The sequence below is a fragment of the Phascolarctos cinereus genome, unplaced genomic scaffold (genome assembly GCF_003287225.1).
Source record: "Phascolarctos cinereus isolate Bilbo 61053 unplaced genomic scaffold, phaCin_HiC Scaffold_5;HRSCAF=322, whole genome shotgun sequence".
Taxonomy (NCBI): domain Eukaryota; kingdom Metazoa; phylum Chordata; class Mammalia; order Diprotodontia; family Phascolarctidae; genus Phascolarctos; species Phascolarctos cinereus.
Window position 1 is genome coordinate 211,457,078 of NW_027555958.1, and position 26,190 is coordinate 211,483,267.

Genomic DNA, 26,190 nt, shown 5'->3' on the forward strand with positions numbered 1-26,190 from the left:
AGAGAACCAGATAGCTGCATGAGCCATCTGAACCTTAAGATCTGATGGACCTATGAAATGGACAATTTATTTATTTTTTTAAACTATTTACTTTTCCTTAAAGGTCTGCTTACAGGGGACTCGCTCCAATGGGTCATGGCAATACATCAGTCAGTCTCTCCTTTTTCACCTCATATTGTTTCCCATCATAAGCTCCATAGTTAAAAACTCTTGAAGAAGTGTTTGTCATGTCAGTTAGCGACTCATTGAGGAGACTGTGTCTCTCAACAGAATCACATGGGTGAATGAGAGAAATGAGTATTTCTCTCATATTAATGACCAATTATTAAGGTAAGATTAAAGTTTTTCCCTTCCTCATTCAGAAACCAGCCCCTGTAGGTTATTCAGTCAGTCTCTGAAGGACATTGCTGATAGATGAGATTTCCCAAATCCTCAGGGTACATGCTTTTTGATCCTGAGTGGGACCCCACCCAACTAGAAGACCTTAGAAACAGAATCCATTTTAGGTAAGATCTTACCCTTAGGAAATATGCCTATATCCTTGGAACTTTCCAGTACAATTTAGGGTGGCCCAGCTTATGAAGATGAAAACCAGTCAGAGTAGTCTAGATAGAGACTCTTTTGTCCAAATTGCTGGAGGTAGCTGAGTCTCATGATTAGGTCAAGTTCTTATCAAGAGGAGCTGAACACTTTTTGCCCACCTCCTCATTAATATGTTCACCCCCTCATTGGTTGTTAACCAAAGTAGATTTCCACCCTCAGGTACACTACTTTTTCCAAAGGGTCATTAACCATTCAACGTTCTCCAGGTGGGGAGGAGGGGTCTTTGTTTTACAAGAGAAAGCCACTGACCTCAATCTATTATTTGCTATCCGTAATTAATAAATTGTATATTAATTACCCAGAAACTATGTCTCTCAGATTTTCATTTCTCATAGTACAAAACATTTTATGACACACTTTCTCACAAGAACATATACAGTTTAGAGGGTCAGCTAAGTGGTGCTGTGGATAGAGCTCCAGCCTTGGAGTCAGGAGGACCTGAGTTCAAATGTGGCCTCAGACACACAACACTAGCTGTGTGACCCTGGCAAGTCACTTAACCCCACTGCCTCATAAAAAAAAAAGAACATATACAGTTTAGGCTAAAACACCTCAAGTTAGACAGAATATTTAGCAAACATGGTAACCTATAGTTCTTGGTTGTTGAAAGTCCTTTTTTCCCATTGGAGGGTGCTCAAACAGTTCCTCTCAAGTATGGTGTAGTTTTTTTGCTGCAGTCTGTGTGGGACAGTGAATCTATGTCCAGTCTGTCCTCAGTTTTCAATGCAGACACTTCCTGATGGCAGTAAAGTGGGATGGCAGTGAACTGATGGCTGAACTGAGACACCCCTAGGAAACCAACAGGAATGTGGGAAGAACCAAGGAAGAAATTGAAGCTTCCCCTTACTATCTCTACCCCAGTTGATTCTTTCTTGGGAGGTTTAGCTAGAATGGCCTGCTCACTCCAGTTTCTGGAATGACTCTCTTTTCAACTTATTGGATAAGTTGTAGGTGACCCCTGGGGTATGGAAAGGTTTCTTCTGCCTAATCAAACATGATTCTTGTGTAACAACACTCTAGTTAGAAGGATTTTTCGAAACTTTGTCCAAAGCCTATGACTGTTCTCATCTGGTTAAAATGAGATGGGATACTTATACGTGTACATATTATTTCCTTAGATAGAATGAAACCTCCTTGACAGTGGGGACTATTTCATTTTTATGTTTGTATTTCCAGTACCTAGAGTGCCTGGAACATAATAGGCAATAAAAAAATTGCATATTGATCGCTCAATTGTCTTCTGAGGGTTCTAGAGTATGCTTCCCTGATACCATTGATGTGGGCTGGATTATCTGGCCACTGACGTCCCTTCTAGCCTTCAAATTCTGATTATCTCCATCCCTTTTTCTGCTTGGGCTTCACTGTTCCATCTTCTCTTGTGGAAAAGTATGCAGATATCTAATGTTTTCCTTCTCTTCTACTATCTCTGATATAAGCATAACATTCTTCTATAATTTTCCTATTTCTGATATGTAGGGGACAACCCAAGTGTTTAAAATAATAAGTGGAAAAGTAGTTATAAAACTGCAGTCCTAAAATCCTGTCCTAGGAGTGGCAGCCATGGTGTGGTGGTTAGAAAACTAGTTTAAGGTCAAGGTCAAGAAAAATCAAGAAAACTTGCATTGAAGTCCTACCTTTATGTGTACTGACTGTGTGAGCCTATGTTGTCAACTTTCTAAGGCTTTCAGATACAGAGAAGGCATCAGATTTGTACTAGTAGAGAAAGGCCCTCACGGGAGCTCATTACACTATGAATTAAACTACAATTCTAGCAAAAGAAAATAGATACCTATACCTACCTATCTGTCTCTATGCTTACCTTCAATGAAACAGAATGGAGCTAGGCTGGTTTCTCTTTCCCTCTCTCTCTCTCTTTTTTTTTTGGTGCTTTCTTCTTTCTTGACTCATCTTTTATAACTGACTATCTGTTGTCTGCACTTGAACCTTTAAGAGATCTCAAGCAGCCCTAGTAGGGTCCAAACAATTTGCTAGGTCAAGGAGAACTGCCAGTCAACTGGCCACATTAAAAGTGGTGCCCCATCCCAGTGCCAATCATTGTCAGAGTTAAGCATTTGAAGGCAGCCACACACTAAAAACCTGTTGAATATGCCACTTATTCACCCACCTGCATGGTGCAATCACTATAATAACTAGTGAGAAAGAATTCTCCTTGGCTATTATATCCAGATGTCCAGAGCCCAATGCTCCCACAGTTGGCTGGATTGCTCCTACTGCACACAGTGTATGGGTACTGACCCTTGGATTGCTTCTGGAAGAGAAGGAAGGACATTATTAAAGAATTTGTGGATCAAGCCAGAGTTTGTTTGGTGTTCTATCCTTTACTATTCTCTCCTGTAAGTCTGTTTGACTTGCCCCGGGGTTAGAAGCTTTGGTCACTAGCTCAGAACAGAGTCGTCTTTTGATGTTTTGGTTACTTGGTGCTAGTTTTTGCGTGTTGCTAGCTTGCAGGAATTGTATATTAGCAGGAGCTAACTGTTGTCCACACTATGATAAGCAGTTGGATGGCTCACTTTTACAGCCAGTCCATAGGTATATATACATGAATAGGGGTATGCATGTATACATATACATATACATGTAAAGCACTTTGTAAACCTTAAAGAATATATAAATGTGATTTTTTTAATTACTTATAGCTATTATAGTATAGTCTATTATCACTACTATATTTAGTGACTTACATTTACAATTCAGAAAGTTTAGTTTTTTAAAACCCATCTACAAGTATTGATTAAGTGCCAGCTATGCACCAGGCATTGTCCTAGGCACTGAGAATAAAAGTAAAAAAAAAAGAGAGAGAGAGAAAGAAAGAAAGAAAAAAGAAAGAAAGAAAAAATGCCTATTTATTTATACTGTATTCTAAAGGGGATGACAAATAGACATAGAAGTATATACAGGATAAATATATAGAAAATAAATACAAATAAATATAAAGTAGTTAAATACAAGATAGTTTGAGAATGAGAGCACTAACAGTTGAGGGGATTGGGAAAGGCTTGGTTTCATGACATCAGTTTTTAACCTGTGTTCTGTGAATCTGTATTTTTCTAAAAATTTATCATAACTGTATTTGGGTGAAATTGATTTCCTTTATAATCTTATGCATTTTCTCTCATGTACTTGAGAAAATTATTCTGAAAGGAGTCCACAGGCTTCACTAGACTGCCAAAGGAATCAATAACACAACAAAGATAAAGAGCTCTGATGAAAAAAACGTGGGGCCGGAGCTGTATCTTGAAGGAAGAGGAATTCTCCAAGGCAGAGGTGAGAGGGAAGAGTATTCCAGGCACGGGGGATGGCTAGTGCAAAGGTGCAGAGATAAGAGATGGAATGTGGTATGTCAGAAAGAGAGGGAAAACCAGTTTGGCTGGATTGAAGAATGTGGGAGAAGGACTACAATGATGCTAGAAAGAAAGGGTAGGACAAGATTTTAAAGGTCTTTAAAAATGAAACAGTTTATGTTTTATCCCAGAATCAACAGAAGCCACTGGAATTTCTTTAGTAGGGGAATAACAGTCAAATCTGCACTTAAGAAAAACTACTTTGGCAACCCGGTGGAGCAAAGATGTGAAATTCAGGCTGAAGGCTGCAGGTAGTTCACAAAATAACCCGAGTGCCTCCAAATCAGGCGAAAATGCAATTAGGAAATGTTTAACAAATAAATTAAAAATTAAAATGAATGAAGCAATGTTAATTTGTGGTTTTCTAAGTCAGTATGTGGCCAAGAGGTTATTGTCTAGTTGTTTCAGTTGAGTCTGACTTTTTATGACCCCAGGAGTTTTTTTTGGGGGGGGGGGGGTGCTAAGTGGCTTACCCAGAGTCACACAGTTAGTGTTATGTGTCTGAGGCCAAATTTGAACTCAGGTCCTCCTGACTCCATGGCTGGTGCTCTATCCACTGCACCACTTGGTGTACTAATTTGGGAGTTTCTTGATAGAGATATTGGAGTAGTTTGCCTTTTCTTCTACAACTCATTTTACAGATGAGGAAACAGGGGCAAACAAGATTAAATGACTTGCCCGGGGTAACAGCTAATATGTTATCTGAGGCCAGATTTGAAACTCAGGAAGATGAATCTTCCTGACTTGAGGCCTGGCACTCTATCCACTGTGCCACCTTGCTATGCCTTCACTTTCATTTAAGAGACATTAACAAGTTGGGCATTTGCAAACATAGTATTTTCTGTACTAGGTGACATTAAGTTCATCATCTTAATTCTTTTAGGCCTAAAAAGTTTAATGTCTAAGTACCTAATCTGAGTGGCTAGGTGGCACAGTGGACTTGGAGTCAGAAAGACTTCAGTTCAATGCACAGTGATCTCTATGCAACCTAGGGAACAATGATTACACTATAATGAAAAGAACACTGAAATGAAGCTGAAATTATTGTACTGATTCATTTGGCCCCAGAGAAAACACCTCCTTCCTTTGGTTGACAGATTGAAAACTACAAGTATAAAATGTTATATATAGTGTCAAACACAGTCACAATCTAAGTTGGTTTTCCTAAACTGCTTTTTTCTGTTACAAGGGAAGGCTCATTTAGTGTGAATAAAGGGCATATTTGGAATTGACTATGTTATAAAAAACAAAAAGCATCAATAAAACTTAAAAAAAAAATAAATAGCAATAGAGGATTTTCTGAAAGGAAAAAAATCCGTCAGCCACAAAGGCAGGATTAAAATCAAGGTATTCTGACTTCCAGACCAGTGCTCATTTAGTTTTCATTGCAATTCTTATCTCTTGGGTAAAATGCTGAAAACCTTTATGGGTAATGTCAAGGAGAACACCATGCCACCCCATCTATATTCAGACATTCAGAAGAATGTAAGAATTTAAGTTTCTTGAAGGCAGAGATTATTTCTTTTGTTTGTTTTCTTTTTTTGTTGTTCTCTTATCCTAGTATAATGTTTAGCTCATGGTAGCTGTTTAATACATTCTTGGTGAATTAAACTAAACTGAGTTGAATTCAGAAATCTATAAAGTGTCAAAATACTTAGTACAAATTGAAACACTTCTCTGGTCATGATAGAAGTAATTGAAAGGAAGCAATGGTCTCTCTCTGTATATAACATGGATATTTGTCTGAATTTAGTAGATTCAAGTAGATCCAATCAACAAAGAGTACTTGAACACCACATTTGTATCTGTTTTGTTTTGTAGTTGCTAACTTTTTACATAGTCCAATGAATTCTTTAAGTTTTTGTTATTTCACTTTTGTAACTGTTGAATTATTTCATTTGTGTCCTGCTTTTTGTGACCCCATTTGGGGTTTTCTTGGTGGGGATGCTGGAGTGGTTTGCCATTTCCTTCTCCAACTCATTTGACAGATGAGGAGGCTGAGCCAAGCAGGGTTGGGTGGCTTGCCCAGGATCACATGGTTGGTGGGTGTCTGGGGCTAGATTTGAGAGCTCAGGAAGATGAATGTTTCTGACTCTAGAATCAGCACTCTGGCTACTGTGCCACCTAGCTGTCCCATTATTTCACTACTATTAATAAATAACACACAGGAGGAAGAAAAAAGACCTGAGTTCAAACCCTGCTTCAGCCACCAAGTAACTGTGACCCTGGGCAAACCACCTCAGCTCATTCTGCTTTAGTTTCCTCATTTGTTTTTTTTTTGTTTTGTTTTTGTTTTTAGTGAGGCAATTGGAATTAAGTGATTTACCCAGAGTCACACAGCTAGGAAGTATTACATGTCTGAGGCCGGATTTGATGTCAGGTCCTCCTGACTCCAGGGCCAGTGCTTTATCCACTGTGCTACCTAGCTGCCCCTAGTTTCCTCATTTGTAAAATGAGGATAATAACACCAATTACAAGATTGTTATAAGGATCAAAGCAGATGATGAATGTAAAGTGATTTGAAAACCTCAAAGTGCTATATAAATGTTAGCTCTTAATTACTTGGGATTAGTTTGATAAGGAGAAGTTGTCTTGCAAAGTAGATTTCTTTCTAAGCCTACTAGAATATCATTCATGACTATGAATCAAAATGCATTAATATCATATTAATCAGACCACCATAAATCTCTCTGAAAACTTGTTCCTTCTCCACTGAAGAATGGAGAATTTTTTTTTACTTGAACTGAGTCTCATCTGTAAAGCTTAATTTCCCATTCTTAGAAATGGAAAAGTCATTTTACAATATCTGGATGAGAAGGAGAAAAACCAAATGATAACTTACAGTTCTAAAGGTTCTGGCTACTCCTCATATTTTCTGTTGGCAGCTACTTCAACTCTGAGTAAATTTCCTGGACCAATGACTCAGTATTTTATTATATGACTAACCTCACATTAAATTCAAACCTTGTATCCATCAATTTATTTGCTTATGGATACTAAATGATTATTTTCTAAAACCGTCTTTCAAGCATTGTATGTGATACAGTATGAATACCATGGAACAATATTTTATTGACAAAACAACAATAACAAAAAAACTCTTTTAAAGCAAGGCAGATTGCTTTTGATGTCTGTGAAACTCATGAGAGATTGATAAATTTCTCAACAATGCCACTGACTCAAGATCTGGTAACCCAAAGGACAATCATAAGCTTCTAAACATGCTAAAATATAAAATGGAATAAATTGGCATTTAACTATCAGAGATAACTAATTTTCTTTGGCTATTGTTATTCCTATAGTCAAAAGACTAAATAAATTCCTTTTAAAGTCTTCATTAAAACAAAAATTTATCTCCATATGGCATTGATCTTAGGTTCTCAAAGGTTTTCTTTATACTAGCAGAGCACAAGCCTTGCCAGGTCTTAGAAAATGGAAAACGTTATGAGTGAATGGCAGCAAACTGACCATATGTTTGTTGTCTGTGGACTAGTTTAGCTAAATTCAGAGAGGATCATCATTAAAATGCTGGATATTGAGCTCTGAATTTTTGTTTCCCCTACAGTCACTAATAAAGACAATCTTCAATCCTAACAGAGAGTTGTTAGTTCTCTCTCCTCCAAATCACTTTGTATTTATTTATTTATTATATATCCTGTTGTAACATGTATGCTCCGGTCTCACTCTCTTAGGATCAGTTTTATTATCTCTTCCTGCCCCCCCCTTCAGGGATCTTGGGGGTACTTGAGAGGGTTAAAGCATTCCTCTTCTCCATTAGCCTGAGCCTCCACTGACTATGTCATCCCCCCTCTCCCCGCCCCTTAGAGTCCAATATTAGCACCCTCATTTCCTTTTAACCATTTAACATTGGATTAACTTTTTTTTGGTGGGGCTAGGCAATGGAGTTAAGAGACTTGCCCAGGGTCACACAGCTAGTGGGTGCCAAGTGTCTGAGGCCGGATTTGAACTCAGGTCTTCCTGAATCCAGGGCCAGAGCTCTATCCATTATACCATCTAGCTGTCCCTGGACTAACTTTTACAAAGGGATATTTACTTCACAAATACAGAACAAATGAACAAACTTTTCCTTCAAAACCCTGGGGTCAAAATCCATCTTATGCCACCTGGGACATGTTGCTGAGGGTTGGAGGGGAAGGTGATTAGGTTAGAAATTTAGCTTACACATGTATTTGGGGGAAAATGAAATGCTATAAAAAAAAACCAAACAAACTTAGCTCACTTCCTACATAGCATCGATACTACCAAGTTCATGTCCTGATTTACATGACTGCTGTGTAAGCCTTTGTCCCACTGAAGGTCATTCCCCAAAATTACTCCTCACCTCTCAGGCCATCAATGCTATGCTACCAACAAAACCTGGGCCCTGGAATCACTGAGGAAGTCTCTACTTTTTTCATACCTTGGGACACTGATGTGTATTGGCTGAAAACCCAAATTCTGGAAGTATGGGATGCTGAGGAATCCTCTGGATATTTTGAATTTGGGCTCCATTCCTTTCACTAAGGGCTGAGCTCCTCTGGGAGCACTGAGGCTAAGATACACCCGAAGCTGACAGGTCTTTTTCAAATGCTTTTGTAGCTAATCAAAGAGCCTCTTCTTCATCTGGTGGCTAGCTGACTTGAGCTAGTTACAGAATTCCAATGCATGCTTCCTAGTCTATATCTCCAAGGTACTTCTTGTTCACATTATCACAATTCTCCTGGAAGTAGCTCCCTGGTGTCCTAAGGTAGATGCCACTGTAGCAAGCTGATAGGCCTTCATACATGCCAGACCCCAATTACACTGTATTTACTTGTGATCTTGTTGTCTCATTTTAACAGAATATAAGCTCCTTGAAGGCAGGAACTCAATTTTGAATTTGTATCTATAATATTTTTTTTTCGGTCTAAACCTTTGATTTCAACAGCATAGGGAGCTCCCTAGTCAAGAAGCTGTCTCTTCAAACGCAGAACAACAATTGTTCTACAAGTTACATAGTCTTAGAGAATCTTCTGAGGTCCCTTAGGGGTTAAGAGACTCAACCAGGATCTCACAGCCCATGTGTATTTGGAAATGGGGGACTTTGATACAGGTCTTCCTGACTCTGAAACTACCTTTCTATCCATGATGTTACACTTCTGTAGCACATAGCAGGTGTTTAATAAATGCTTGTTGCTTTATTTATTGATAATAGGCTTGCAATCTAATGGTGAAAGGAATATCTATACTGATGAATATGGATAATAGGATTGTAGATTTAGTAATAGAAAGGACCTCAGAACTTATCTAGTCCAATTCCCATATTTTACAGGTGACAAAGCCAAGGCCATCCAGTTATATGACTTATCACAATCACACAAGTGGCAAACAGCAGATAAAATATGATAGAAGAGCTGGAAATTCATTTTCCAGGAAAAATTGTCAAGAAAATTTATTTGTATTGCTCATAACTTCAATATTTGGCATTACTGCTTTTTTTTCTTAAATAACTCAAAGCAGCAAAAATGGTGAAAGAAATATATTCCTCAAATAATGTCACTAATTCAAAGGGTTGGCCATCATCATCATATTTGCAATGCATTAGCAAAATATCCAAATCAGGATCACACTGATGAATATGTGGGATCCTGATAAAGATGCTCTTTTTGGCTTTCTACATCAACACACTCATGGATTCCTGGCACTAAGCCTAGTCTCAAACTAACACAACAAACAGTCTGGCAATAAATAGGCCATGGAACATATATTATCCCAGATTTATCTCAATTCCTTTCGAAGTCAGTCATTTTGGAGAATGCCTTCAAAATAAAGGTTCTCAATAGATTTGCTGAATGAATGAGGGAATTCGCAAAGCTCACCAGAAACAAGTGCTCTGTCTAAGCAGATAAGCAGTCAAAAGTTAGTGCCATTGTTTTTAATAATTCAGCTACAGACCCATATAAACTATAATTTTGGGTCTCCTAAGGTAAAGCTTTTAGTATTTCACACTGATGTCACCAACTGGACAATTTTCCTGCTTTTTTACAGATCAGCAACAGAAAGTTAGAAGGACTGGCCAAATTACATTCCAAGGTCTTTCTTCTCTGTCCTCTATATCCAAAAAAAGTCTTCTGGCCAAGATCCATACTAACTTACTCATGGCTAGGGGCTAGTGGAAAGAACCCCAGCTATAATCAATGAAATAGCTGAGGTTAAGTCACAAAGGTAATTTTTTTTGGAGGAGGGGGGAGTGTCAGTCCCTATGATTTTTGTTGGTGTGACTCTACCTCTACCAGTACACATCAGCAGCTGTTTCAAAATTTACAGTCTCAGAAAATTGCCTGTGGCAGTGAAAGGTTAAGGTACATGCCCAAGGTGCCACAGCAAGTATTTGTCAGAAGAGAAACAGGTCTTTCTGACTGCAACCAGCTTCATAGAGCGCCTGCATTTTCCTATCTTACCACAAGGTGGATTTTAACTCTGTACATTCAACCAGCAATCTGAGTAATCTATATGGGAGAATGTTACATGCATTATAGGATCATAGATCTGATATCTGAAAGGACCTGAAAGAGGTCTCAGACTCCATTTAGTCTAGCAAGGAATGGGGAACTTATCTAGGTCCTCAAGTACAGCCCTTTAACTGAATCCAAACTTCAAAGAACAAATCCCCTTAATAAAAGGATTTGTTCTGTAAAACTTGGACTCAGTCAAAAGGCCCCAGGTTCCCCACCCCTGATCTAGCCCATTTACTTAAGAGATGAGGAGAACAAGGCCCAGGAAGTTAAGTGATTTGTCCAAGGTAACACAGATTACCTAAATGTTAGAGGCAGGAAAACAAATAAAACACTGGACTACCAAATCACTATGTCTGGGGACATAATAAAGTCAAGCCAGAATTTACTCCTTGTTGGAGAAAAAAATAAATTATTTCAAATTCCTGCTGATGCTCCATCTTTTGGGGGTAATATGAGCAGAAGGTAAGTCTGGAATAGAAATGCAGTTGTTATTGCTGTCTAGTGAGAAAAATTATTGTTTCTCATATAAACAAACAATCTGGGTGGAGGTGGAATCCAGTTTTTTTTTCCTTATTATTTCCTCATTCAGAAATTAGACACCTGTAGGTTAGTCAGCCAGTCTTTGTGAAAGATATTGCTGACAGATGAGATTGCCCAAATCCTCCAGGTACATGCTTCTCACCCCATCCAAACAGAAGACCTCACAGGGAAAATCTAATCTAGGTGGAATTCTTACCCTACCATCTTTCACTGCTCACTGACTGGGTAGAGGATAGATCCTGGAAGGGCACCCTGAGGACATGATATTTTCCAGTCTGCTCCAAGGAAAGCTGTGTCAGGGGCCAGACAACTGTATGGGGCCTTTGAGATCCTGGATGAAATGTGTTGATTGAATGAATATTGGAAAGAAGTACTACACTGCAGGGAGACTTAATGTTTGTTAATATTGTTGCCCATTGTCATACACCTTTAGCTTTTATTTTCTGTATCTGTACACTACATTTTCTCCATTATCTTGATGTTGTTTGGTTCTCCCCTTTGAATTAGTCCCTAATTTTGGTCATTCTTACTATGGTTTGTACTGTGCTTGGTTGATGGTTCTGATCTCATTTTGTAATTGGAGCTGTTCCTGGTAGTATCCACAGTCCTGTTTTACCCAGTGTGCTCTATGTGGTCATCAGTGTACTCAGGGATCACCTTTGACCAATGAGGAGGAAGATAAGGACTGTTAAGGAGTCCCTTGAACTTGTCTTTTTGAGTTGCCATATTATTCAGAAACACTGGACCCAGAGTATGCAAAAGGCCCTGAATGTGTCAAGGACTAAGCCATTCCCTCCCTCTGCCGCCTTCCAGATGACATAATTTGTTGTTTGCCTCCCAAACTGGATTCCTTGTGTGTCTTTGGGAGTCAAGACAGGTGCCAGTCAGTCTGCACTAAAGTGGAAAACTGCTTGCGCAGCTGAGACCCTTGTAGATAAGCAGACCATCCTATCTTCATAGCTTAGCACAGGGCATGGGGAACCTGTGGCCTTAAGGCCACAAGTGGCCTTCTACGTCTTTAAGTGTGGCCTTTTGACTAAATCCAAATTTTATAGAACAAATCCTTTTATTTTTAATATATTTTTGTTCATCTTTTATACTTTTATTTTTAAATGACCATATTTAAAATATCAAAGAATAAAATAAGTTTCAATGAAATAATTCTCCCAGATTGACTAGCACAATTAGAACATTAGTAAGCCATAAGAACTAAATTGATGGCTGCTATGCTCATTATTTAGTTCTAACATCCCCCACGTGACGGTGCCACTACTGCACAAGGCTGGTTGGCAAGAGTTTATGGGAGCTGAGTACACCAGTCTGTTATCAGTTTTTGACAATGGTGCACTGTGTTTCTGTTTGAAGTAGAATTTGTGAATAGTTGCACAGCTCAACAGTATTTTTTAATTCTGTCTGTTTAACAGCTCATCATGTCAAAGAAGAACATGAGAACGCTGAAGGAAGAAAACAGATTTTTTTAATGAGGATTGGGATTTCTTTTGCTAAAGATGATTTGCTTGCTTTGTGATATTGCAATATCAACATTAAAGAAATGCAATGCTCATCAGCATTATAATACTTATAAGGACCACAAATACTTTAAATTAGAGGAAGAAGGGTGAAAGGTTATATTGCAGAAATTAAAAGATGAAAATCAAAAGCAAAGATAATTCTTTCAAGCAGCAATAAGACCTGGAAATAATGCCACTGAAGCAACATATAAGATGGCTTATATACTCAGGAGAAACAGGAAGCCATTCAGTGATGTAGATATTGTGAAAGAATGCATTGTTGAAGTCATAGGATGCTTAGACCTCAATAACATTTCAAAGTACAAACTACTGCCTCTTTCAAGGAGAACCATAAGATTTCTATAAGAATGCTGCATTTCTATGTGCTATGTCAAATCAAAACCATTTGAATATCTCTCTGCAAGGTAACTATATATGTGGCAAAAAATCCAAGCACTTCGAAAAAAAGGTATCTTTTTTTTTTTTTTTGAGTGAAGCAATTGCAGGTTAAGTGACTAGCCCCAGGGTCACACAGCTAGTGTCAAGTGTCTTGTCTGAAGCCTAATTTGAACTCAGGTCCTTCAGACTCCAGGTCTACTGCTCTATCCACTGAGTCACCTACCTGCCCCAAAGCTATCTTTTTTCAAAACAGTTCTTTAAAAGGAAATTTCAGATGAACATTTTCCCCAGTTAGCAAAGGTCACTGAGGAGCAGGATGACACATGCAAAAGGTTCACTGACTTTGAGAATCATGATATCACACTCAAATGAGCATTTCAGCCTCACCTAGTTGATATCACCAAGGCACTTTAAACTACAGACAGAATTGCCTCAGCTCTCAGTAGATGACATTTTTTAAGTCATTGTTTGATGCTAAGAAAGATCCAATTGAAATATGAAAAAATGCAGCAGAATACTCGAACCTTCAGCAACGTGCCCTAAAAATGCTTTCTTGCCTTTCAACCACTTATTGCTGAGAATCTACATTCTCCTACCTAACCCAAATCAAGATGCCCCTAAGGTCACAAATGACTAATACCCATCTAGAGGATCAACTGAAACTGTGGACCTCCATGCTGCAACGAAATATTCAAATGCTTTCCAACAAAAAGCAGGCAAAACAAAGTCATTAAAAGGTTAGTTAACTTTAAAATTAACAAATAGTTTTCATTTTTTGAAATTTTTGAAGTACACAGTAGATTTTTATAAAATAAAGTACATTCTAAGTATATCTAATTGAAGTTTCTTGAATGAAGCCTTATTTGATTATAGCTAAATATTAATGTGGCCTTCCAACATGAAAAGGTTCCCCACCCCTGGTTTAGCAGTTCCAAAGGGAAAAGAATGCAGCTTTTGCCATGCTCTTGCTTTCCCCTTCAGGAAGGGTTCTGTCCTTTTCCTAACTTTATTGCACCTCTCTTTTCTCATGCCACAATCCTTTAGGTAGCAATTTCTGGTATCTCCTTTTTCCTTTGTCCTGCTGTTATAAAAATACAAACTTCTATATGGATTGTGAACTCTTTGGGTTCCAGATGCATGTTCATTTCTCTTGTAATAAACCTAGTTTTCATGTTAGTTTCATGAAACTGTGATTGCCTGTTGACAATCCTTTTGTATAGATTGCTCTGGACAGGAGAAGTCTGGCTTGAAATAAACGAGTCTCTCTTTGTCCAGGAGTGACATGATCAGAGTCCCAAACCCAGCCTCTCATTAGAACAGGCCCACCTCTCATTATAATGTTCATTCTCATTAATTGTTAACCTATCAGAGTTGATTCCTACCTGTTGGAAACACCCATTCTTCCAAGGACACATAAGTATTGAGAGGCCTCCATGATTCGTCATTAGTTTACAAGAGAAAGCCAAATGAACATCCTTTTATATTAATTATTCTTTAGCCACAATTAATAAAGTGATTAATTACCCAGAAATTATGTCTTTCAGACTTTTCATATGTCACACTAGTAAGAGGCAATGGTGTATAGTGAGTAGAGATCTGGCCTTGGAATGAGGAAGACCAGAGTTCAAGTCATGCTTCTGACATATATTTGCTATATGATGCTGAGTAATTTAGTAATTTGCTTACACTTAAATAGACAACTCTCTAGAATTGTAAATTACAAAGCAGGTATAAATTGGTATTGGTAGAAATTTCCTCACTAGGGAGTTACTTAACCTGATGAAATCACAGGTCTAGATTAAAAAAAAATGTTATCTAGGAATAGTAGAACTGTAAGCCAGTGTCATCAATCAACACTTTACATGAACACTTTAGCATAACATAATCTATTAAATTAACTAATAGAGAATAAATCCTGATAGCATGGGAAAAAATGGGTAATAGATCTTCCTGAGTTTAAATCTGGCCTCAGACACTTATGAGGCTTGTGACCCTGGGACTTAACCTTGTTTGCCTCAGTTTCTCATCAAAATGATCAGGAAAAGGAAATGGCAAACCACTCCAGTATCTTTGCTAAGAAAAGCCCAAAACGGAGTCATGAAAAGTCAGACATTACTGAACAACAACAACACTTCTATAGCCCTAATCCAGTGAAATACATAGCAATGTGAAAACTTTTTATCTAAGCATCCACATTATAAAAACAAAGTAGAAGAAAAATGCATTGTGCTCATATTATGACATAAAGTTATTTCAGTAGTTTGTCAAATATATCTTGGGCAATGGCTGTCCAAGACAGTAAGTTGAGTCCAGAATTAAGTAAGAGGAAATACAGTTGGATATCATTTGGAAAACTATACAGTGTTTTCTAATAGTCCCCAACTGCTTGCTGTGGCAAAGACTCATTCCTATTACTATCAGGGGCACCTAAATTTTTCCAGTCATTCACAACCATAGTGTTATCCTCAATTCTACTCACTTCATATATCCAATCAGTTGATCTTGTAATTACTTTAGCGACGTTTCTTCCATAACTTCTCTTATTTCACTCACATAGCCACTATTTCAATTTAAGCCCTTACCATATCTTGTCTGGACTATTGCAATAACTTTCAAATTAGACTTCTTGCCTCCTATCTCTCCCTATTCCAATCAATTCTTTATACAACTGCCCAAGTTATCTTCCTGAAACAGGTCTGACCATGTCATCTTCCACTTGTGATCCACTGACAGTGGCCTCTTTTCCCCTTCTCACAAAAGACCCTCCATCTTCCAACTCTAGGCATTTTCACTAGGCTGTCCCCCTTGTCTAGAATTCTTTACCTCTTTACCTCAATCAATAAACATTTATTAAGCACTTTTTATGTATCAGGCACTATACTAAATGCTAGGGATGCAAAAAGAGGCAAAAGACTGTCCCTGTCCACAAGGAACTCACAATCTAATCTAATGAGAGAGACAACAAGAAAACAAATATGTACAGGATAAACAGAAAATAATTAAGAGAAAGAAGGCACTAAAATTAAGAGAGGTTGTGAAAGGCTTTCTGTAGAAGACGGTATTTTAGCTGGGACTTAAAGGAAGCCATGGAAGGCAGGAGGTGGAAAAGAGGAGGCAAAGCATTCCAAGCATAGGGGACAATAAAAAAAAATGCTGGGAGCTGAGAGATATAGTATTTTGTTCATAGAATAGGAGGAGGCCAGTGTCACTGGATTGAAGAGTATGTGGTGGGGAAGAAAGTATAAAAAAACTGGAAAAGTAGAATGGGGCTAGGTTATGAAAGGCTTTGAGTGCCAAATAGATGCTAGAGGAAGTAGGAAACCAGTGGAATTTACTGAAGAGGAGGGTGACCTGTACTTTAAGAAAATCATTTTGTTGGCTAAATGGATGATGGATTGGAGTGGAGAACAGACTTGATGGTAGGAAGATCCCCCAGTATGCTATAACAGTGTACAGGTATGAGATGTTGAGGGCCTGCACCAAAGTGGTGGCAGCGTTAGAGGAGATTAGGGGGCATATTGAAGAGATATTGAAAAGGTGAAACTAACACGCCTTGGCAATACACTGGATATGGGGGGAGGGTAAGAGATAGTGAGGAATTGAGGATGACACCAAGGCTACAAGCCTAGGAGGATGGTAGTGTTCACTACAATTAAGGGAAGTTTGGGGGAGGGGAGGGTTTAGAGGGAAGGATATTGAGTTTAGTTTCGGACATGTTTAGTTTAAAATGTCTCTTGGATGTCCAGTTTGAGATTTGTGAAAGGCAGTTGGAGACTGCAGACTGGAAGTCAGCAGAGAGATTAGGGCAGGATAGGTAGATTTAAGAGTTATCAACATAGAGATGATAATTAAATCCAATGCAGTGATGAGATCACCAAATGAAGTACTCTAGAGGAAAAAGAAAAAGGGCTCAGGACAGAACCCTGTGGTTTACCTACTGTTAGAGAGTTTAATCTGGATGAGGATCCAATAAAGGAGACTGAGAAGACGAAATAAGACAGGTAGGAGACCCAGGAGAACCAGGTATCCTGAAAACCTAGGAAGAAGAGAGTATTAAGGAGAAAGGGTGATCTATGGTGTCAAAGGCTGCAAGAAAATTAAGGAGAATTAGGATTGAAAACAGGCTATCGGTTTTGGCAACTAAGTGATTATTAGTCACTTTGGAAAGAGCAGTGGTAGGAGGATGAGGTCAAAAGCTTTATTGTAAATTAAGAAGTGAGTGAGAGGAGAGAATGTGGAGGCACCTAGTAAACAGATGTTTAGCCACAATAGCCAGAAGAGATATAGGACAGTTAATGGGGATGGAAGAACCAAGTGAAGGTATTTTCAGGATTAGGAAGGCATGGATAGTTAATAGGTAGTAGGGATGAGCCAGTAGACAAGGAGAGATTGAAAATTAGTAACAGTGAAGATGACAGAGGGGGCAATTTATTAGAGGAGATGGGATATAACAGGATTATTTGAGCAGGTAGAGAGGTTAACCTTGATAAGAAGTAAGGCCACCTTATCCTGTAAGACAGGAGTGAAGGAGATTGTAGCAGATAGTGAAAGAGATAGAGACAGTGGCAGCCACATGAGTGATACAAGATGAGTAAGGGAGAAGAGGGAGTTCATGGTGGATGGCCTTGATTTTTTTTTTCCTGTAAAATGTGAGGCAATGTTTTTAGTTGAGAGTAGGGGTAAGAGGGAACTACCAGGGGTTTGAGGAAGGCTGAAAAAGGTTGGAAGAGCCACTATGGAAAGTGAGGTAGTGAGCTGATGAGGGAGGTAGCATAGGCTTGCCTGGTACTAGTGAAGGCCTAATTGAGATTTGTAATTTAAATCTTATTCCTGACTTCCTTGAGGAAGTCAGCTAAAATTCCACTTTCGGCAAGCCTTTTCTGATCCTCCTTAATGTTAATGCCCTCCCTCTAAGATTTAGCTCAAATTCATCCTGAATATATCTTGTGTATACATTGTTTGCATGTTTTCTCCCTTATTAGATTGTGAGCTCCTTGAGAATAAGAATTTTTTTTGTCTTTATATTTTAGGCACAGTCAATAGTCAATGAACATTTATTAAGTGCCTACTAAGTAACAGGTACAGTGCTTAAAATATAATAGGTGCTTAATAAGTGCTTCTTGACTTGATTATTCAATGAACTCCAATGTCACTCCATTACATCAAGGATCAAATATAAACTCTATTTGGCAATTAAAGCTCTTTACAAGGTGCCTATTCCTAACTTTTCAGTTTTTTAAAAAAACACATCACTTGTGAAAATTAGTTCAAATATGAATGTATATGTACAGCCTATATCAGATAGCATGCTGTCTTGGGGTGGGGGGAGGGGAGAGATGGGGAGAAAATTTGGAACTCAAAATCTCACAGAAGACAAGGCTGAAAACAAAAAATGAATGAATAAATAAATAAATAAACCACATTACTCTTCTGTATAAACTCTATGGTCCAAACATATGGGAGTACTTGCTATTCCTCACACAGGATGCTCTATCTCTCTTGTCCCATCTCCAGGCTTTTGCAATGGCAGTCCCCCATTTCTAGAATGCTCTGCCAGCTAACTTCTGACTGCGAATTTTTGGCCTCCTTTAAGACAACCTGATTTTGCCTTCTCCCTAAGGCTACCTTACAGGAAATTAGGGGACACAATGGATGAGGTGGTAGGCCTGGAATCAGGAAGACTCATCTTTGTGAGTTCAAATCTGACCTCAGATACTTAGGAGCTGTGTGACCCTGGGCAAGTCACTTAACCCTGTTTGCTTCAGTTCTTCATCAGTAAAACGAGCTGGAGAAGAAAACGGCAAACTACTCCAGTATCATTGCCAAAAACAGAAACAAAACAAACAAGCAAAAAAACCCCCAAAAAACCAAAAAAAAAAAATGCAAATGGAGTCATAAAGAAAAGGCTATCTTTGATCTAATCTGTATGTTGTCTTTCTCATTAGAATGTAAATCCTCTGAGGAAAGTGATTGTTTGTTTATTTTGTATCCCTAGTGCTTAGCACAATGTCTGGCACATATAATTTAAGTTCCTAACAAGAGTTTGTAGACTGATAAACCTTTAACACCAATACATTCCCTATGGCACTTTACCAGAATGAAAGAACATTATTATCTTTGAAGAGCTAAAGAATAAAAGGTAACTGCAAAGACTAATGGTAGGTGTAAGTAAGCTTTGTCTTTTGGTAGTAGTGATTCCCATAAAAGAAGTGATGAAAAGACATTTTAAAGGATATTTATGACTAGAAACAGGTAAGCTGGTCATATAGAGTGAGAAACAATAGACAGACAGCATCATTAGTACATTTGTACCCTAAAAACTGCAGAAAGCTCATCTTTCATTTCTTCCCCTTTCACCAGAACATAGGAATTTCACCTCTAGGATCCTGGATGCTGATAGGTGTGCTTTCCTCTTAATCTTGTCCAGAACTAAGATCTGCTTTTTGCAAACAGAAGATAGAATACTTCCTCTGAAAAAATATTTTAAAATGTTCCAAGTTGGAGAGAGCTGGATATCGTGTTTAGTTTTCTATGTCCTGATAACTGTGCTAACCTGGTGTTCCATTTTTTGGTGGGGGCAGGATAGAGGTACTTGGGTAGGGCAGTAATTTCTTCATTTTTGCTTCTCCCACTAGTGATGTACATTACAACCCTTCCATCTCTCATCGTATACAATTGCTATTCATGTTTCCTACAAACTATGTACAGAATCTATTCAACATCCAAGTGAAATTTCAGCCCTCTTTAAAAAAGAAAATCTTAGGGTACAAATGCATAGTAGACAAGCAAAACTAGTTCTCACATTATCTGTGTCTGAAAATCTATGTTTCTGCACCTTGAGGCAGATAGAATGCTTCATCATCCATACCCTGGAATTGTGATTGTTTATTGCATTGAACAGAATGCCCATATCCATTCAAACCCATCCCCCCTCCCAACTAGCCTATTTCTGTTTAGGGTATAGCAGCCTTTCTAGCCACCCATATTCAAAATCTGAGTCATTCTTACTTCTTCCTCTCCTTTACCCCCACCCCCATCCAATCAGTTGTCAAGTTTTGTATTTCTGTTTGCATGTCATCACCCCCCCCAATTAGATTGTGGAGGGACAGACTTTCTATGTATCCCTAGCCTTTAACTCAGTGCCTGACACATAACAGGCACTTAATAAATGTTTATTGACAACCTATTAACCCATTGCTTCTAGAATAAAATACAGACTACTTACCTTAGTATTTAAAGCCCTCCACAACTGTGCTCCTGTATACCTTTTTTGAAATAGTATTTTATTTTTTTCCCAATTACATATAAAGACAATTTTTAACATCCTTTTTTTTTTTTTTGGTGAGGCAATGTGGTTAAGCTACTGGCCCAGGGTCACAAAGCTAGTAAGTGTCAAGTGTCTGAAGCCATATTTGAACTCAGGTCCTCCTGACTCCAGGGCCAGGCATCTATCCACTGTTCCACCTTGCTGCCCCTAACATTCATTTTTAAAAAAATATTTGCTTCCAAATTAATCTTTCCCTTTCTTTCCTCCTCCCTCCCTAAAAATGGTAAGCAATTTGATATACTGCATTTCACCACATAATCGTCACCATTGCATAATCATCATACTCTGGTTTTTTTTTTTCCAAAATTGGTTTATAACCTTTCATCACGTAATAGTCCCACACTATAATTCTGTTCATCAGGCCACTTGAAAGGTAAATAGAGCAGAATGTATTCACTAGTGGCATATGTATACTCATTTATCACTCATATGCTGCGAGCTGCTAGCTTAGAATTCTCAGCCTATGTGCATTGTCAGTGTTCAATTTTAATGTATATTCACAAGTATTCCATGCATCCTAATCTTGCACCAAAGACAGTTTAGTAATAAATAATTTTTAAGTAATACTGGCACATTTTAAAGCTTTACATAATGGTCATGCCCCACTTTTTGGGTAAAAATTGGCATAAAGTCTGTGACAATTATTAGGTGAGATATGAAAGTTTATATCTCATACACCTTTCTAGACACTTCATATCACTCCTCTTCACAACCATGTTCCAAACTTGTCTACAAGAGATTCCCAGAACTCACTTTATCATCTAACATCTCTGCCTTAGGTTGTTCCCTTGTACCTAGAATGCAAACTCTCTTTACCTTTACCTCTAGTTAGAATTTCTATTTTCATTTTCGAGCTTCAGTTTCTAATTGGAAATCTTTCCTGTTCCCCTCCTATTGTTAGCGCTGCCTCCCTCCTAATATTTCTTTGTATTTACTTTTAAAAAAACAACAACAACATATTTCTTTAGTAGAATGTAACTCCTGGAGGACAGGACTTTTTGCTTATTCTTTGTGTCCAGAGTGCAGTGTATTGTGTGTGGTAGACTCTTAATGAATGTTTGTTGAATCAAAATAGATTGTCTTTAGACAGTAAATCTACAAAGATTTTTCATACTAAGCAACATAATTTAATTTTACATCTTTTTAAAAAAATGTGTGTTATTGCTCTTTTTATGGTGGCAAAGAATTGGAAACTGAGAGGATGTTTATCAGTTGGGGAAGTGGCTAAACAAGTTAGGGAACATGTATGTGGTGAAATGCTGTTGTGCTGTAAGAAATGATGAAGAGGATGGTTTCAGGAAAACCTGGGAAGACTTTTATGAACTGATGAAAGGGAAGTGAGAAGAACCAGGAGAACAACTTATACATTAACAGCAAAATTGGAAAGATAATCAAATTTTAAAGACGTACTAACTCTGATCAACACAATGGCCAATCACAATTCCTTTTGGTTGGGATTTCTTTTTCTTTTTGATGAGGCAATCGGGGTTAAGTCACTTGCCCAGGGTCACACAGCTAGTAACTGTCAAGTGTTTGAGGTCAAATTTGAACTCAGGTCCTCCTAACTCCAAGGCCCGAGCTTTATCCACTAAGCCACCTAGCGGCCCCACCAATCACAATATCTGGAAACTCATGATGACACATATTATTCACATCCAGACAGGGAACTAACGAATTCAAAGTGTAGATTGAAGCACGTCTTCTGTTTCTTTCTTTTTTGGGACATGACTAATGTGGAAATTTCTTTTGCATGATTCTCTCTCTCTCTCCATATATATATACACATATACACATATATACACACACACACACACACACATATATGTGATGGATTTTGCTTTTCTTGCCTTCTCAATGGGTGGAGGAGGAAGAATGTAGAGAATTCAAAACTGAAAATAAAGTTGAATTAAAGATGAAATCTATAACAAAAACTAAATAAAATAAAACGTATGTACTATAAACAGAACTTGGGGGGGTAATTTTACTGTAAAATATTTAATGACAGATGTCAAGGGTATTTCCAGCATAGGGAACTAATGATGGGCAATTATTTTAATTAAGTTGGGACTCATTCAGTAAATTAACACAGCTTTCAAATTATAATATAACATTCCAGAAATTCCTGGTATAGTAGATTTCTTGCCATTTCCTCACTAATCTGTGAATTTGCCACAATATTTAAAATTTTTTGCCTTTTCTTGCATCCAACATTATGAAATGGAGTGATTGTAGAAGCTAAATTAGCTCTAAAAGGATTAATTGGCTAAATTAATTTTTATGGAATGTCCATAAGTGGGCTAGGAATTATATAGAAATAGAAACATACTTAAAAGAAACAGTAACAATATGCTATTATTTGAAGGAAGAAATTAGAGATTATCCTCAAAAACTAGTAGGAAAATGCCAACAGAAATTTGGATTTTTCACTAAATGCAATATACCTTCAGAGATTTAGTTTGCCTATTCTTGGTACATCAGTTGGTGATAACCAATGTAAGAGGGAAATTAAATTAATTTTCTGAGAAGTATGCACAATCCTCTTTGAGTGCCAGCCAGCTCTGTATTTGCTAATACAGGGAGATAAATGCTGCTCTCTTATGTACCTGAAACAAATAAAGGGATGCAGTAAAATTTATGGAACTGATAAGTGGCTTTAAAGATATCAAATTGTAGTGAATTTTTTTTTGCTAAAAATTTTGAGTTTGGGAACAAATTAGTTCTATATTGCATTCACAAAATTTGATAACTCTTTGTGCCAGGATGTCTATTTTATCATAAATCTACTTTAAGTGAAAAAAATCAATATTAAGTTTACTCAAATCTATCAGAATTCATCTTCACACACAGTATGTATTAAGTTTTCTTTAAAAATTTCCTGTTACTGCACTTAACACTGTGATAAGCAGAGTATTTTACAATGTTTGGCCATATGTTGCAAACTAACAGGATACTTTTTAATAATCTCCATTATTGCATTAATATTACTCTGCCTTACTGCAGTCTACTGCGGTGTCAAGAAACCTTCAGGAGTACCAGATCACATGATACAGTTCTACTTGATAGCATCAGTCAGTTGCTAGATATACTGGTAATGCCTGTGATACTGTAAAATTCTACTTTTCTTATTACATAGCCTTTCCAGGTGTTTATTCACAGCAGACACAGGGCATCTTCAATTCTAAAATAATAAAATGAAACACCAATGCAGATCAGTACTCTGTATATAACCTGGAGTCCTAGAGTCAACATACCTTTAGAGAATTCTCTGGGGACTCTGAAATATTAGGTGACTTGCCCATAGTCAACTCAGCTTATGGGCTGGAGTAGGACTTTAAGGAAGTTCTATTCTTAACGTCAAATCTCATTCTCTATCCAGTAAGCTATGTGCCTGCTCTTCATTTGCCTCTACTGTAGAGTTATTTACTAAACCCCATTTATTGTCTGTGTGAACTCAAACAAGTCACTTAACCTCTTCTTGACTTCAATTTCCTCTTCTGTTAATTGAGAAGGTTGGTTTAGATGACCTCCAAAGTCCCTTCCAGCTCTAAATCTATGCTCTATGAACAATATGTTAAAGCCATTCCTACAGTTCAATGATTTTGGCTGGATAAGTATACCCAAAAAAGTATCAACCGTACTTTTTTTTTGGGGGGGGATTGCCTCATTGCTGTATCACTAAAGTTAAACAAATTTTCAAAGTGTCTTGGCATTTTATTTGATTCTAAATTTATATCATGTGCAAACTTGCTTTCTGCAAACTGCTTTCCAAAAGAAACAATTTCCTATAAAAAATCTGTGAAATATTCTCAATTTAATACTTGTGCAACCTAGGGCAAGTTATTTAACCCTCCATGAGTCTGGATTTCCTTATCTGTCAAAGAGATATCTGAACTAGAATGATTTCTAAGGTCCCTTCCACCTCTAAATCAAAGACTCCATATGGCAGCAAGTGTGGTTAAAAAAACTGTCATGCCTGTCATTAGAACTGCCTTTACAGATAAAATATTTAAACTAGAATTGTCTAGTAGCTTTCTAGTTACTAAATTCTGAGATATCCTTTTGGGATGACAGCACCTGAGGAGGTTCACTCATGCAGTAATTATTGCTGCAGAAAGCTGCAGTTTACTGCAGGAGAGTAATGTATCTCTTTGCTGTGGATACAATGCAACAAACACTCAGCCCCTGAGCTCTGCTAATGCCTAAAGAGCCTTAGATGTCATAATGTAATAAATCATAGCTTCCATAGTTTATTCACCAAGGTTTCACAACTGCAACAACATAAAAATCCATCTACTTATAAACTGCCATAGCCTTCGTGGCGACATGTGGGTCTACACTGGAGCAATACACAATTGCTTCTTAGTCTTCCCTAGGTCTTTATAAAAAGGAGAATCAACCTTTACCCCTCCCATCTCCCCTACTACGTTAAAAAAAAATTCATTTCCCAAGTTAATCCCTAAATCCCTTGAGGCATCAGGTCAAAGAGTTTGGAATAGTTCTTTCCATCAGATTCACTAAATGAGACATAATTTAGTACCCATAACACTAGACGAACCACTCTCCTTTTTTTTTCTGCACCCCCCCCCCCAAGCCCGAAGAATTCACGCTGAATTCTAGGGAAGAGGGGATGATGCAGTTCACACCTCCGGTCTATCAGGGAGGGCGCTGTAGAAGAAGGGGTTGCAGAGGGGATAGTTTTCTCCCCTACCCCCACCCAACCCAGTTTTGGAAGCCCCAGGATTTCCTCGGTTTTCCGCGCATGTGAGCACTTGTTTCTCCTTCTCTACCCCTACCTCATCCCTAACTCAGAAGCTCCGGGTGCAGTGTTCTAGGTAGAACAGAACCTACTGGAGAGTAAGCAATTCTTCATCGTTTTACTTCTCTCCCACGCCCCCTTCTTCCCCTCTCCCCTACGTCTAGCTCCCCCGTAGCTTTGGACAGTGAGACGAGCTGGGGAGCCACAGACTATCTAAATCCAGAAGAAAATCATCAGTGTGTGGATAATCAGCTTCCCCTTCACCCCCCAACTCCTTACCCCCTCCCTGCCACTGTCTCATCCGCTTCACCAGGGTCGGATCCTTCCTGCCCGAGGGGCTTGCGGAAAAGCCCAAGCCCTCCGGCCGCTGGCAGCCCCAGCGGGGCTCCCGAAAGCCTTTCGCAGTCGTCCGCTGTTCAGGACTCAGTGTACCTCACTTGAAGCAGCCATGTTCGCTCTCCCCTTCTGCAGCATCCACAACCTGTGATGTCATCAGCCAGCATGCCAAGTCAAAACCACCCCCCTTTTTTTCCTCCTCCTCTCCTCCCCCCTCCCGGGGAGTCGCCGGCAGCAGTCAACTTGGGGATGAGCTCGCGTGCCCCACCCCCACAGCTCCTTCCACGCCAGCCCCTTCTCCAGTCCCGGGGTCAGCATTTAAATTGGGCGCTGCTGGGATGCTGGAGCTGGAGGCGTCTACCGGGCAATGCGGCGGGCTCGACCGGAGCAGGGGCTCCCCTCTCTCGGTTTCCATGCAGCGCTGCCGCTGGGGGCTGAGCTGCACCAACGCGGGAGGCTGGGGGAGGGGAAGGGTGAGGGCAAAGAGGGAGGTAGGAAAAAAAAATCCCCGGCTGCCGGGTCGCTTCCCTGTCGCCGTCTGCTGAGTCATGCATTGAGCTCCCCCCCAGCATTCAATCATCAGCTCAGATCTGCTCTGTGTCTGCAGCCATTGGGGAGCCTCCTCGCGGGATCAGCAGCCCTGAGAATGACGCCGCCGTCGCTGCCGCCGCCGCTCTAGAGCCAACACACATTCTGCCATCCATCCATCCATCCTGCGTCGCTCGTGTCTGCGTGTGCGTGTCCCCAGGTGCTTGTGCATGTGTCTCCGTGTCCTTCCAGCCTAGCCTGAGCATCCCCCACGTCTCACCATGATTGCCGCAGCCTTCTTGGTGCTGCTGAGACCTTACAGCGTTCAATG

At 38.9% G+C, this 26,190-nt stretch overlaps 1 protein-coding gene across 1 annotated transcript in view; it reads right to left on the reverse strand.

Moving 5' to 3' along the window:
* BEND6 (BEN domain containing 6) overlaps positions 1–25,493 on the reverse strand; it is an 84,249-nt gene extending 58,756 nt beyond the window's left edge. The window contains 1 exon segment of the mRNA XM_021000496.2: positions 25,275–25,493. The gene's annotated coding sequence lies outside the window, so the exon portion shown is untranslated.
* Between the last annotated feature and the right edge of the window lie 697 nt (positions 25,494–26,190).